General features: G+C 34.8%; 1 protein-coding gene and 1 pseudogene across 1 annotated transcript in view; one reads left to right on the top strand and one right to left on the bottom strand.

Moving 5' to 3' along the window:
* The window catches only part of GRID2 (glutamate ionotropic receptor delta type subunit 2), a 1,955,631-nt gene that overhangs the window by 495,552 nt on the left and 1,444,537 nt on the right, over positions 1-15,542 (bottom strand). The gene's annotated exons all lie outside the window — the stretch shown is intronic.
* On the top strand, positions 149-2,877 carry LOC103101910 (protein kinase C zeta type-like; annotated as a pseudogene).

The following is a 15,542-nucleotide window of genomic DNA, read 5'->3' as shown; positions in this document are numbered from 1 at the left end:
TGGGAAGAGTCCAGAGGACTCCAAGCAGGCTTTTGAGCCCCAATCCAGAGCCCTGAGCCCAGGAGTCTCTGCCGGTGGCCACTTGGGAGCTAGAGCCGTGGTTCTGCAAGCACTCAAGATGCAGACTCCGCTGCTTAGGATTAATGCCATGCTGAGCAGGATAGGCCCCAAGATGAACGTGGGCCGAGAGATCATCCGCATCCAGGCACACTACAAGTGAGACATGCTAATAAACAACCTGGATGCCGTCGACCACCTATGACGAACTTTGTGATGAAGTGAGAGAAATGTGTAGTTTACAGAAGCAGCAGTAGCCAATCACCCTCAAATGGATTGATGATGAAGCACCATATCTTCTCAGATGGAACTGGAAGAAGCTTTTCGTCTGTACTGTCAACATAGAGATGAAGGACTCATCATTCATGTTTTTCCAAGCATCCCACAGAAGCCAGGAATGCCCTGCCCAGGAGAAGACAAATCAATTTACCACAGTGGGGTCAGAAGATGGAGGAAACTACCTAGTGAATCGGCATCTGTTTCAAGTCAAATGTTTTAACAGAAGAGTGTACTGTGGCCAGTGCAGTGAAAAGATATAGATAGGGTCTAGGAATGCAAGGCTACAAGTGTATCAAATGCAAATTACTGGTCCATAAATGTTGTCATATACTTGTACCATTGATCTTCAAAAGGCATATGGATTCAGTGATGTCTTCCCAAAAACCTCAATTAGATGATAAAAATGATGAAGTTGACCTTCCCTCCGAAGAAAATGGTGGACTCTCTTATATTCCCTCAACCTGGAAACATGATAGCCTTAAAGATGATTCTGAGGACATTAAGCCAGTTATTGATGGGATGGATGGAATTAAAATATCTCAGGGGCTCAGGCTGCAGGACTTTGATTTAATCAGAGTTATTGGATGGGGTAGTTTTGCCAAAGTTCTCTTAGTGCCACTGAAAAAGAATGACCAAATTTATGCCATGAAGGTAGTCAAAAAGGAGTTGGTTCATGATGACGAAGACATCGACTGGGTGCAGACAGAGAAGCATGTATTTGAACAAGCCTCCAGTTACCCATTCCTTGTTGCCCTGTACTCCTGCTTCCAAACAACAAGTTGGTTATTCCTTGTCATCGAGTATGTGAATGGAGGGGATTTCATGTTTCATATGCAAAGGCAAAGAAAGCTTCTGGAAGAGCACACCAGGTTTTATGCTGCTGAAATATGTATTGCTCTAAACTTTCTCCACAAACGAGGGACTTAAAACTACAGGGACTTCCCAAAGGGCGACAAAAGAATATCTACCCTTTGATCCAGCCATAGCACTGCTGGGTCTGTACCCCAAAGAGATAATGGACACAAAGACTTGTACAAAAATATTCATAGCTGTGCTCTTTGTGGTGGCCCAAAACTGGAAAACGAGGGGATGCCCATCAATTGGGGAATGGCTGAGCAAATTGTGGTATATGTTGGTGATGGAATACTATTGTGCTAAAAGGAATAATAAAGTGAAGGAGTTCCATGGAGACTGGAACAACCACCAGGAAGTGATGCAGAGCGAGAGGAGCAGAACCAGGAGAACATTGTACACAGAGACTAATACACTGTGGTATAATCGAACGTAATGAACTTCTCCATTAATGGTGGTGTAATGTCCTTGAACAATTTGCAGTGATCTAGGAGAAAAAAACACCATTCATAAGCAAAGGATAAACTATGGGAGTGGAAACACCGAGGAAAAGCAACTGCCTGAATACAGCGGTTGAGGGGACATGACAGAGGAGAGACTCTAAATGAACACTCTAATGCAAATATTATCAACATAGCAATGGGTTCAAATCAAGAAAACATGTAATGCCCAATGGATTTACGCGTCGGCTATGGGGGGTGGGGGGAAGGAAAAGAAAATGATCTATGTCTTTAATGAATAATGCTTGGAAATGATCAAATAAAATAAATTAAAAAAAAAAAAACTACAGGGACTTAAAACTAGATAATGTCCTCCTAGATTCCGAAGGTCACATCAAATTAACAGATTATGTATGGCATGTGCAAGGAAGACTTGGGCCCAGGTGAAACAACAAGCACTTTCTGTGGGACACCAAATTATATTGCACATGAAATCCTAAAGGGAGAAGAATATGGGTTCAGTGTGGACTGGTGGGCTCTTGGCATCCTGATGTTTGAGATGATGGCAGGAAGATCACCATTTGATATAATCACAGACAACCTGGACATGAACACTGAAGATTACCTCTTCCAAGTTATCCTTGAGAAGCCTATTCGAATTCCCAGATTTCTCTCTGGCAAAGCTTCCCATATCTTAAGAGGATTTTAAAATAAGGATCCTAAAGAGAGGCTTGGTTGCCAAAAGCAAACAGGATTTTCAGATATCAAGTCTCATACGTTCTTCTGCAGCATAGACTGGAATCTGCTTGAGAAGAAGCAAACCCTCCCTCCATTTCAGACTCAGATAACTGATGATTATGGTCTAGATAACTTCAATACACAGTTCATAAGTGAACCTGTGCAGCTAACCCCAGATGATGAGGATATAATAAAAAGAATAGACTACTCAGAATTTGAAGGATTTGAATACATCAATCCCTTTGTTGCTTTCTACAGAAGAGTCAGTATGAAGAAATGGCATCTCCATTGTGGATAAATAATGAGAATGAACTTTTAAATTTATCCCTAACTACAGTGTATGCATGCAAGGCTGGGGAACTGTAAGGTTTTGAGTGGAGACCAATGATTTTTTAAAAAATTGCTGCTGAAAATCAAAGAAGAGAATAGATTTTGGTGGGTGTCTTCCTCTAAGTAATACGGGTTTTTCAATTTGGGGCACTGACACGACTGGCTTCTTTTCTGAGGGAATGTGCACACGTGCCTGCTTCACTGAAGAATCTCATGTTCATTACATCCTCAGAAAGGAATGTTCAAATGACTTTGAAGGCACACATTTTCTACAGAACAAAACTTGATGCAATGGCCAACAAATTCAAGAAAATTTGTGTAATATCCTGAAGAATAAGATGTTACAGTGGTGTTGAAAAAAATTATTATTAATTCCATTTCTGCTATTCTTTCAGAGTGCTGGCAAATTATTTTTAAATTTCAAGAAGTGAAATTAAAGGATATGTATATATATATGTGTGTGTATGTATGTATGTATTCTTTAAAAACTGTTAGAGCATGTAGTAAATTAAGTATTTAAATCCTATACCTTAGGATAATTTACTCTATAAAATTCCCATGCTCCGACTGGAAAAGATTTTCTCAAAATTCTATGATTCCTTAGTAGACTACATTATTTTCACAAAGTTCTTAGAAGATAGTTATATGATTATATATATTTGACTTTTCATAGTCAACTTTCCAAAGACAGTATGTTGTGGTAGAAACAACTGTGAGACCTTGATTTAAGCACTATCTCAAAAAACAACTTCAAACTTTGGATAAATCATTTATTCTTCTTGAACCCCTGGCTTTTTCATTTTAATAGGAGTCATAGTCTGCTATTAGGATCATACTTGAGAGCTTTTCTATTCTGGCAAAATTTACTAATGTGTTTTTCTGACAGATTTAAGCCCAGCGTTACTTCATTCCATAGGAATTAAAGAATACTCAAATAGAGAAGTCTCTTTTCAAATATATAAAAAAAGAAAGTAATATCAAAATTGAGGTAAATTTCCCTTACCCCTTATTCTATCAATCAGCAAAACCATACTACAACTCCATAAAATTTTTTAAAGATACATAATTTTAGCCTAGGATTCTATATCTTCAAGGAAAATTTCAACTCTTTCAATTCACCTATCAAAAAGAGAATCCCTTTACTATTTTCACTTACTAACTCATTGTCATTGTCTTGGCAATGCCTAATTCTTGATTTATTAAATTCCTCTCTTTCAGGGGAATATTTTTTAAATGTTAATTTTTCTAGTAATTTTTTGTTTCATATAATTTTCAATTCAAAATATAGCCTTTCTCCCTATCTAGAGATCTATAGCTCCTGAAAAAGCATAAAAAGGCAATTCAACAAAATCGACCAATTCAGCAGTGGAATGACACTCTATGCTATGTGAGGATCATCTTTATAACCTTATTTTCACCAATTCAAGTCCATCACTTTCATGAAGACCTATCTAGTTTCAAGATAACTGTCTTAAATATGAATTTTTTGACTTGGAGTTAGAAAAATGAAATTCTAGTCTTTGTTAGAATTTTAGAAATAGTAGGTATTTTAGAAATAATTTGGCTTAATCCTTTCCACAGCTCTTTTTCCTACCCTAAGAGATGAAAAACCTAGAGCAAAAAAGAGATAATCAACAAAGGTCACCTAGCTAGTTAATAGCAGAAGAATTGGATGATGGGTCTTCTAACTTCCAGTGTATCTTTGCAACTCATATGTGACCTTTAATAAGTAGCATAATTGCTTTTTAACCTTAGTAACCTTGCTTATACAATGGGGATATTAATACTTGTCCCCTCTACCTTATAAAACTTATGTGAAAATCAAATAAGAGAATATATGAAAAGAAATTTTCTAGACAAAAAGCAGAAAAGCATTTATCTTACCAAAACATAAAACTGATCAGGATCACAGGGTTCTAAATTTAGAGCTTGCAGGGACCTAAAAGGTCAAATCATCTATCTCTCTCTCTCTATGTATATATATCATATTCTGTCATATCCACGAACCTCCCAAGCAATTCACCTTGATAGTCTGAATTTTAAAAACTATTCCACCCTAATCAGACCATTCTTTAGAAGATCCGATTTATCTATTTCCTGATCAATAACAATAGAGATACTTGGAATAACAGAATCAAGTCTTGGAAACTCTACATTCTGCACCCTTCTTAGTTTAAAAAGATTAGGAAGGTCTACATCAAACTCAAGATTTAATTATCTGAGAAAATGGTCTTCAACAGACATGTGCAAAAAAAAGGATGAGATCTGTCCTAAGTCAAGCTTGAGCCACCATTGGCAAATGTGAGACGCAGGAAGTGAGGTTGAGAACAGCCTCTGGAATTCTCGTAATTTCCTGTGGAGAGGGCTAGAGGCAGTTCAGTCCTGGAGCTCAAGCTTGGAGGAGCCCCACAGATAGCTTTCCTTCAGATCGGTCACATGAGTGATAAGGACTGACTCCCTTCTCTGCCTTGGCTCTCCAGGGCCTTAAACTCCCTCTTTGGCTCAGCCTGAACCAGAGCGGTTTTAAGTTAAACTCCTTTCCTTCTCTCCCTCTCTCTCTCCCTCTAATATTTTCTTCCTCCTGTTATAATTAAATCACCATAAAATTTCCAGCTGAGTTTGGGTGTAGGATTTTATTTAAAAAATCCTTGTTGACCAAATATAATTATTACATTCAGTCTCAACCATAATTTTAACCCTTACAATAGCAATATCCATCATGTAAACTCATTCTATAGAAGATATCAAGGAGAAGCCTCAAACCAACCAATTTATCTTCTTTTCTTCTGGTTCTATATTATTTATATTATTTTAAATATCTACATCATATATATAATATAAAACACATGCATATATACAGTTTTGCTTTACATAAATTTGCATTATGCAAATTTTACTTTATGTAAGGAATTCAAAAAGAAATCTAAATTAAAAAAAAAAAAACTCCACTTATGTTAACTTTGCTGCATAATATTGTGCTGTCTCTGCCCCTGTCACTCAGCTTGTCCCTCCATGGTCTCCCAACTCTCCACAAAAAAATCCTTCCCCTTCCCCAAAAAAACAAATGTCCAAGTGAAAGCATAAGAAAGTAGATGTGGAAAGGCTATCACAGCTACTGCTATAAGATCAGGGACTTGACATGAGATCTTCAAGACTAAGAGAGAAGATAGTTGCTTTAAGTAATTTTCATTACTTCAAAATTACTTTATGTACAGGTCTAAAGAAGATCCACTTATGTACGGGAAGAATTGTCTGTATTTAGCTAATAAATGTTTATTTAATTTTTTTCAAATTTTAATAATCTTAGGGAAAACAAAATCTTGTTAGGAAATCTTCAACATGAGCCTGAAGCACTTTTACTTGGGGTCCTCGCTGTCTAGATACAATGTGGAGATATTATAGTTAAATCATTCTGGTAAAAACAAATCCCAAAATAGTTTCAAATATGGAATAAGTTATCTTTCTTTATTTTTCTCTGATGAAACTTTAGAGTTTCTCAGATTTAAAAGTTTTCTAATAATTGCTCAAAAAACCCTGCAGTTAATGGCATTATGTATTCAGTAGATATTGGAGAAATTGCCTTGAGCATTTGAAGGACGAAGTTTTAAAGTCAAAATTGCAGCTGAGAAGTTACACATAGAATTATAAATAAGAAGAAGAAGAAGAAAATGTCACTCTCGTATTCAGCTAGGAACCCAAAAGTATCTTTATATTAACTGAGAAATTTTACACAATAAATATCAACCCCAGAACAAGATCCAATTACCTTACTGCTAGAATAGAGAAAGAAAAGTAATTGGGAGATTATAAGGTGTCACAAAAAAGATGTGTTCTTATAATTTTGCTCACTCAAAATGGGAATCCACCTACTGAGAGAAAAGAAATATGAAAATATGTATCTAGTGGATAGTTTGATGTGCATCTCTAATCAATTATTTCCTGATCAAATTATAAAGTATAAGGAGAATATTTAACCATAGGCATTATTTCTTAGAGCCCTGCTATGTAGCCTAAGCTAACTTTTCCTAAGTTAGCTCAAGCAATACACAAATTAGGCTAGTTCTTTTCCTTAAAAATTCTGAAAATGTGCTTGAAATTTGATTGACTTGGGGGCCAATAAAGTATAGATTTAGTTTAGCCTGACTCAGATGGCTAGTAAGGTTTTCTGGATGCTTGAACAAAAAAGATGACAAGGAGGTATATGACTGTCTCTGAGGCTTCTGACTGAAATGGCAGCATGAATGGCAATGGGAAGATGTGCTCAGCTTTTTAAAAATCATACAATAATATTTTATTTTACCTCAATTACATGTATAACAATATTTTAATATTTATTTTTATTACATTTTGAAGTCCAAATTCTCTTTCTCTTTCTAATCCTCCCTTCCTCATTCCCTCCCACCCTTTCTCCCTCCATGAGACAATAAGCAATTTGATATAGATTTTATAAGTACAACCATATAAAACATTTTTCATATTAATAATTTTGTAGAAGAGGTCTCAAACCAAATAAAAATGAATGAAGAAGAAAAAGAAAGAAAGACAAATATAGTAAATTTGGATCTGCATTCATACTCCATCAGTTCTTTCTTTAAAAGCATTTTTCAACATGAATTTGAGATTGTCTTGAATTACTGAATTGTTGAGATTAACTAGATCATTTATAGTTGTTCATCAAAAAATATTGCTATGACTCTATACAACTCAATAAAAATCTTTTATAATTGACCTATTACATGGAAGCTCTTTAAAAATGAAGACATTAGTGTAGGTAGTAACACAAGGCATGACACAAGAGGCGTTTTGTGAGTTGGGAGAGAATTAACCCTGGCTATTGGGCATTGAGTTGTGGAGAAGAACAAGTCTAGGGAGCACAACTGGGTAACCTACCAAGCAGAGCATAAGGGGACACTGGATGAGAACATCATGAAGGAGAAAGAACATCGGGCCCTGCAGTGCTGCATGAATATGTGGTCTTAGATATGTGTGTGTGTGTGTGTGTGTGTGTGTGTGTGTATCACCATCAATGAACTTCATGAGTTATGCCTACTTGCCTACTTTTCCTTTTGCTGGTGTAAATATGTCTACTCCTTCTAGGTTTACGGGGATAATATCTTAATATTATTTTGAACGTACCACTATATCAAATGTCTTTCATTTGAGCTAATTGTATCAGCAAATGGATTGCAGCAATGGACACATCATGTGAAAAATAATAATAAGAGCATGGAATATCCAGAATACCTGGAACCAGGTATTCATCTCTGGGGAACCCAATCTTTGGATTTTTAAAATTCATTTATTTATTTAATTAATTTAGAATATTTTTTTTTGAAATTTAAACATTATTTTATTTGGTCAAACTCAAACATTATTCATTGAATACAAAAATCATTTTCTTTTCCTCCCTGCCCTCCTCTCGCCCCTCCCATAGCCAATGATAGCCGACGCGCAATTCCACTGGGTATCCCATGTGTCCTTGTTCCAAACCCATTTCCATGTTGTTGGTATTTGTGCTAGGATGTTCATTTAGAGTCTCCATCCCCAATCATATCCCCTCGGCCCCTGTATTCAAGCAGTTCCCTTTATTCGGTGTTTTTGTTCCCACAGTTTGTCCTCTGCTTGTGCATAGTGGTATTTTTTTTTCCAGATATCCCTGCAGATTATTCAGGATCACTGCATTGACACTAATGAAGAACTCCATTACATTCAATTGTACCACGGTGTATCAGTCTCTATGTATAATGTTCTCCTGGTTCTGTTCCTCTCACTCTGCATCAGTTCCTGGAGGTTGTTCCAGTCCCCATGGAATTCCTCCACTTTATTATTCCTTTGAGCACAATAATAATCCATCACCAACATATACCACAATTTGTTCAGCCACTCCCCAATCGAAGGGCATCCCCTCATTTTCCAATTTTTTGCCACCACAAAGAGTGCAGCTATGAATATTCTTGTACAAGTCTTTTTCCTTATTATCTCTTTGGGGTACAAACCCAGCAGTGCTATGGCTGGATCATAATCTTTTATCGCCCTTTGGGCATAGTTCTAAATTGTCCTCCAGAATGGTTGGATCAATTCACAACTCCACCAGCACTGAATTAATGTACCAACTTTGCCACATCCTCTCCAGCATTCATTACTTTCCTTTACTGCCATGTTAGCCAATCTGCTAGGTGTGATACCTCAGAGTTGTTTTGATTTGCATCGCTCTGATTATAAGAGCTTTAGAACACTTTTTCATGTTCTTATTAATAGTTTTGATTTCTTTAGCTGAAAACTGCCTATTCATGTCTCTTGTCCATTTGTCATTTGGAGAATGGCTTTATTTTTTGTACATTTGATTTAGTTCTTTGTAAATTTGAGTAATTAAACCTTCGTCAGAGGTTTTTGTTATGAAGATTGTTTCCCAATTTGTTGCTTCCCTTCTGATTTCTTTTACATTGGTTTTGTTTGAACAAAAACTTTTTAATTTGATGTAAAGATTATTTATTTTACATTTTGTGGCTCTTTCTAAGTCTTCCTTGGTTTTAAAATCTTTCCCTTTCCAAAGGTCTGACATGTATACTATTCTGTGTTCACATAATTTACTTATTGTTTCCTTCTTTACTTTCAAGTTGTTCACCCATTCTGAGTTTATCTTGGTGTAGGGTGTGAGGTATTGATTCAAATCTAATCTATACTAATCAGTCTTCAGTTTTCCCAGCAGTTTTTATTAAATAGTGAACTTTTTTAGCGTCTTTGGGTTTGACATAGACTGTCTTGCTGAGGTCACTTACCCCAAGTCTATTTCACTGATCCTCCTTTCTGTCTCTTAGCCAGTACCAAATTGTTTTGGTGACCACTGCTTTATAATATAGTTTGAGATCTGGGACTGCAAGGCCACCTTCCATTGTATTTCTTTTTCATGATTTCCCTGGATATCCTTGATCCTTTGTTCTTCCAAATGAACTTTGTTATGTATTTTTCTAAATCAGTAAAAAAGTTCTTTGGAAGTTCAATAGGTATGGCACTAAATAGGAAGATAAGTTTGAGCAGGATGGTCATTTTTATTATATTGGCTCATCCTACACATGAGCAGTTAATGTTTTTCCAATTGCTCAAATCTAATTTTAGTTGTGTGGAAAATGTTTTGTAGTTGTGTTCATATAGTTCCTATATTTGTCTCGGCATGCAAATAGATTCCTAAGTATTTTATATTGTCTAAGGTGATTTTGAATGGAATTTCTCTTTCTAATTCTTGCTGCTGAGCTGTGTTAGAGAAATATAGAAATGCTGATGACTTGTGTAGGTTTATTTTGTATCTTGCAACTTTGCTAAAGTTGTTGATTATTTCCACTAGCTTTTTAGTTGATTCTCTAGGATTTGTTAAGTAGACCATCATGTCATCCACAAAGAGTGATAGCTTGGTCTCCTCATTGTCAATTTTAATACCCTCAATTTCTTTTTCTTCTCTAATTGCTTCTGCTAGTGTTTCTAGTACAAAGTTGAATATAAAAGGTGATAAGGGGCATCCTTGTTTCACTCCTGATCTTATTGGGAATGCATCTAGTTTATCCCCATTGCAGATGATGTTGGCTGATGGTTTTAGATATATACTGTTTGTTATTTTTAGGAAATATCCTTCTATTCCTATACTTTCTAGTGTTTTCAATAGGAATGGGTGTTGTATTTTGTCAAAGGCTTTTTCTGTGTCTATTAAGATAATCATGTTATTTTTGTTGGTTTGCTTGTTGATATGGTCAATTATGTGGATGGTTTTCCTGATATTGAACCATCCTTGCATTCCTGGTATGAATCCTACCTGATCAAAGTGAATAACCCTTGTGATGACTTGCTGGAGTCTTTTTTGCTAGTATCCTGTTTAAGATTTTTGCATCTATGTTCATTAAGGAGACTGACCTGTAGTTTTCTTTCTCTGTATTTGTCCTGCCTTGCTTTGGGATCAATGCCATATTTGTGTCATAAAAGGAATTTAGTAGCACTCCCTCTTTGCTTATTATGTTAAATAGTTTGTATAGTATTGGTATTAGCTGTTCTTTGAATGTTTGATAGAATTCACTTGTGAATCCATCAGGCCCTGGGGATTTTTTCTTTGGGAGTTCTTTGATGGCCGGTTCAATTTCTTTTCCTGATATGGGATTGTTTAACTATTCTATTTCTTCTTCTGTTAATCTAGACAATTTATATTTTTGTAAATATTCATCCATATCACCTAGATTGGCATATTTATTGCCATATAATTAGGCAAAATAGTTTTTAATGATTGCCTTAATTTCCTCTTCATTGGAGGTGAGTTCTCCTTTTCCATCCCTAATACTGTTAATTTGATTTTCTCCTTTCCTCTTTTTTTATTAGATTGATCAGTATTTTGTCTATTTTGTTTGTTTTTTTCAAAATACCAGCTTCTAGTCTTATTTATTAGTTCAATAGTTCTATCACTTTTGATTTTATTAATTTCTCCCTTAATTTTTAGTATCTCTAATTTGGTTTTTTTCTGGGGATTTTTAATTTGTTCAATTTCAAGTTTTTTGATTTGCATGTCCAATTTGTTAATACATTAATTTAGAATGTTTTTCTATAGTTACATGAATCATTTTCCCTCTCCTCCTCCCAATCCCCTCCCATAGCCAACTAGCAATTCAAATGGTTTTTACATGTGTCATTAATCAAGACCTATTTCCATATTATTAGTATTTGCACTAGAGTCTATATCCCCAATCATATCCCCATCCAACCATATGATCAAGCAGTGATTATTGTTCTATATTTACACTTCTAAAGTTCTTTCCTTGGATGTGGAAAGCATTCTTTCTCATAAGTCCCTCAGAATTGTTCTTGAGCATTGCATTGCTGCTAGTACAGTAGTCCATTAGGTTCAATTGTTCCATAGTGTATCTGTCTCTGTGTATAACGTTCTCCTGGTTCTACTCCTTTCACTCTGCATCAATACCTGGAGGTCGTTCCAGTTTGCATGGAATTCCTCCAGTTCATTATTCCTTTGAGCACTATAGTATTCTATCTCCAAGAGATACCACAATCTGTTCACATTCCCCAATCGAAGGGCAGCTCCTCTTTTTCCATTTTTTTTTTTGCCACCACAAAGAGTATGGCTATAAATATTTTTGTACATGAATTTTTCCTTATTATCTCTTTGGGGTATAAACCCAGCAGTGGTATGGCTGAATCAAAGGGAAGTCAGTCTTTTAAACCCCTTTTGGCATAGTTCAAAATTGTCTTCCAGAATGGTGGGACCAAATCACACCACCAGGAGTGCATTGATGTCCAAATTTTAGCAAATTCCTTTGAACATTTATTACTTTCCTTTGCTGTCATGTTAGCCAATCTGCTAGATGTGAGGTGATACCTCAGAGTTGTGATTTGCATTTCTCTGATTATAAGGGATTTAGAATATTTTTGTGTGCTTATTGATAGTTTTGATTTCTTTATCTAAAAGTTTCCAATTCATGTCCCTTGCTCATTTATCAATTCGGGAATGGTTTGATTTTTTGTACAATTGATTTAGCTCTTCATATATTTGAATAATTACACCTTTCTAAGAGATTTTTGTTATAAATATTTCCCCCAATTTTTGCTTCCCTTCTAATTTTGGTTGTATTGGTTTTATTTGTACAAAAACTTTTTTAAATTTAATGTAATCAAAATTATTTTACATTTTATAATATTTTTCTCTCTCTTGTTTGGTCTTAAAATCTTTCCTTTCCCATAGATCTTACAGGTAAACTATTCTATGTTCACCTAATTTACTTATAGTTTCCTTCTTTATATTTAAGTCATTCACACATTCTGAATTTATCTTGGTGTAGGGAGTGGGATGTTGATCTAAACCTAATCTCTCCCATACTGTTTTCAAATTTTCCCAGCAGTTTTTGTTAAATGTTGGGTTCTTGTCCCCAAAGCTGGAATCTTTGGGTTTATCATATACTATTTTGCTAAGAACAATTACCCCAAGTCTATTCCATTGATCTTTCCTTTTGTTTTTTAGCCAGTACCATGTTGTTTGATGACCACTGCTTTATAGTACATTTTAAGATCTGGTACTGCTAGGTCCCTATCCTTCATTTTTTTCATTATTTCCTTTGACAATCTTGATCTTTTGTTTTTTCAATAAACTTGGTTATGATTTTTTATAATTCAATTAAAATATCTTGGTAGTTTGATAGGTATGGCATTGAATAATTAAATTAATTTGGGTATAATTGTCATTTTTATTAGGTTAGATCACCCCACCCATGAGCAACTAATGTTTTTCTAATTGTTTAGATCCAGTTTTAATTGTGTGAAAAGTGTTTTGTGGTTGTATTCATAGAGTTCCTCTGTTTGTCTTGGCAAATATATTCCTAAATATTTTATATTGTCTAGGGTGATTTTAAATGGAATTTCTCTTTCTATCTCCAGCTGCTTAGTTGTGTTGGAAATATATATATATAAATACTGATGATTTATGTGGGTTTATTTTTCATCCTGCAACTTTTCTAAATTTATTGAGTTGTATATCCATTAGCTTTTTAATTAATTCTTTAGGATTCTTTAAATAAATCATATCATCTTCAAAGTGTGACACTTTAGTCTCCTCATTGCCCATTTTAATCCCTTCAATTTCCTTTTCTTCTCTAATTGCCACTGCTAGTGTTTCTAGTACAATGTTAAATAATAGAAGTAATTATTGCCATCCTTTTTCCACTCCTGATCTTATTGGGAAGGCCCAATTCATCATCATTGCTGCTGATGCTTGCTGATGGTTTTTAATATATACTGTTTATTATTTTTAGGAAAGGCCCTTCTTTTCCTACAATTTCTAGTATTTTCAATAGGTACGAGTGTTGTATTTTGTAAAAAGTTTTTTTTCTGTATCTATTGAGATAATCATGTGATCTTTGTTGGTTTGCTTGTTGATATGGTCAATTATGTGGATGGTTTTCCTAATATTAAACCATTCATGAATTTGTGGTATAAATTCCACTTGATCAGAGTGAACAATATTCTCAATCACTTGCTGGAGTGTTTTTGCTTGTATACTATTTAAGACTTTTGCATCTATATTCATTAAGGATATTGGTCTATAGTTTTCTTTCTCTGTTTTTGACCTGCCTGGCTTTGGAATCAGTCCCAAATTTGTGTTGTAAAAGGAATTTGGTAGAGCTCCTTTCTTTATTTTGTAAAATAGTTTGTATAATATTGAGATTAGTTGTTCTTTCAATGCTTAATAGAATTTACTTGTGAATCCATCAGGCCTTGGGGATTTTTTCTTAGGTAGTTCTTTGATGACTTGTTCAATTTCTTTTTCTGATATGGGATTATTTAACTATTCTATTTCTTCTTCTGTTAATCTAAGCAAATTATATTTTTGAAAATATTCATCCATATCACCTAGATTGCCATATTTATTGACATATAATTGGACAAAATATATTTTTATGAATACCTTAATTTCCTCTTTATTAGAGTTGAGGTCTCCCTTTTCATCTTTTATACTGTTAATTTAGTTTTCTTCTTTCCTTTTTTTATTAGATTGACCAGTACTTTCTAGATTTTATTTGTTTTTTTCAAAGTACCAGATTTTAGTCTTATTCATTAATTCAATAATTCTTTCACTTTTGATTTTATTAATTTATCCCTTAATTTTTAGGATTTCTAAGTTAATTTTTATGTAGGGATTTTTAATTTATTCTTTTTCTAGTTTTTAATTTTCATGCCCAATTCATTGACCTCTTCCCTCATTGATGTTAATATATGCACTCAAGGATATAAATCCCCCCCACCCTCGAGTACTGCTTTGGCTGCATCCCATAAATGTTGATAGGATGTCTCATCATTATATGATTTGTTTCTTAACCAACCAATTTTGGAGAATCATATTATTTAGTTTCCAAATAATTTTGATTTGCTTCTCCATGTATCCTTACTAATGATAATTTTTATTGCATTATGATCTGAAAATGTTGCATTTATTATTTCAGCTTTTTTGCATTTTTTGCCATATTTTCATACACTATTACATGGTCAATCTTTCTGAATGTACCATGTGCTGCTAAAAAGAAGGTATATTCCTTTATGTCTCTGTTTATTTTTTTCTTATATCTATTAATTCTATTTTTTCTAAGATTTTATTCCCATTTCTTCCCTCTTTCTTATTTATTTTTTGGTTTGATTTATCTAGATCTGATAGAGGAAGGTTCAGGTCTCCCTCTAATATAGTTTTACTATTGTGAAGAAAGGATTCACTTTCCCATTGCTTATTTTTAGCTAATCAAATCAAGAAGTTAAAGTACTCCTACTTGACACTAAGTAAGAGAGTTCACAAGTCAATTACTAGAGTGGGTAACAACTTCATAGGCCACTGTCCCACCCTGGGCAGTGCTAGGCAAATTGAAAGATTGTGATAATTCCAATAAAATGGGGAAGGGACAGGAAGTAATGTGGAAAAAGGACTATAAAAAGTCCTGAACTTCCTGTCCAAGGGACTTCTCCTTTGGAGTTCATCTTTGAACACTTGGTGTTGGTGAACTGGACTAAAGAAGGAGACTGTTTCCCTGGATCCTGCCTGTGTTGGCATGCTGGGTGAGTAGCTGGCCTTCCTTTCCTGGCTTCTGAAGAGATTGGTTCCAGAGAGGCCTTCCTTTCCTGGAGGAGGCTGTCTTGGTGGGACCCTTGCTGAATGGACTCCTGGCTTAAGAGACTACCATGACTCTACTTGGAGATTGGGACTGAGAGCCCTTGTCAGGTGGTTAATTGGACTTCTTCAGACAGAAGTGATAGGGTATCTAGTGAGGCAATACTTTCTACTTCTTTCCTACATATTTCCTACTATATTAAACTAAAATT

The sequence above is a fragment of the Monodelphis domestica genome, chromosome 6 (assembly GCF_027887165.1).
Source record: "Monodelphis domestica isolate mMonDom1 chromosome 6, mMonDom1.pri, whole genome shotgun sequence".
NCBI classification, from domain to species: Eukaryota; Metazoa; Chordata; class Mammalia; order Didelphimorphia; family Didelphidae; genus Monodelphis; species Monodelphis domestica.
Note: the sequence above shows the minus strand (reverse complement) of the source record. Positions and strands in the feature narration are given on the sequence as shown.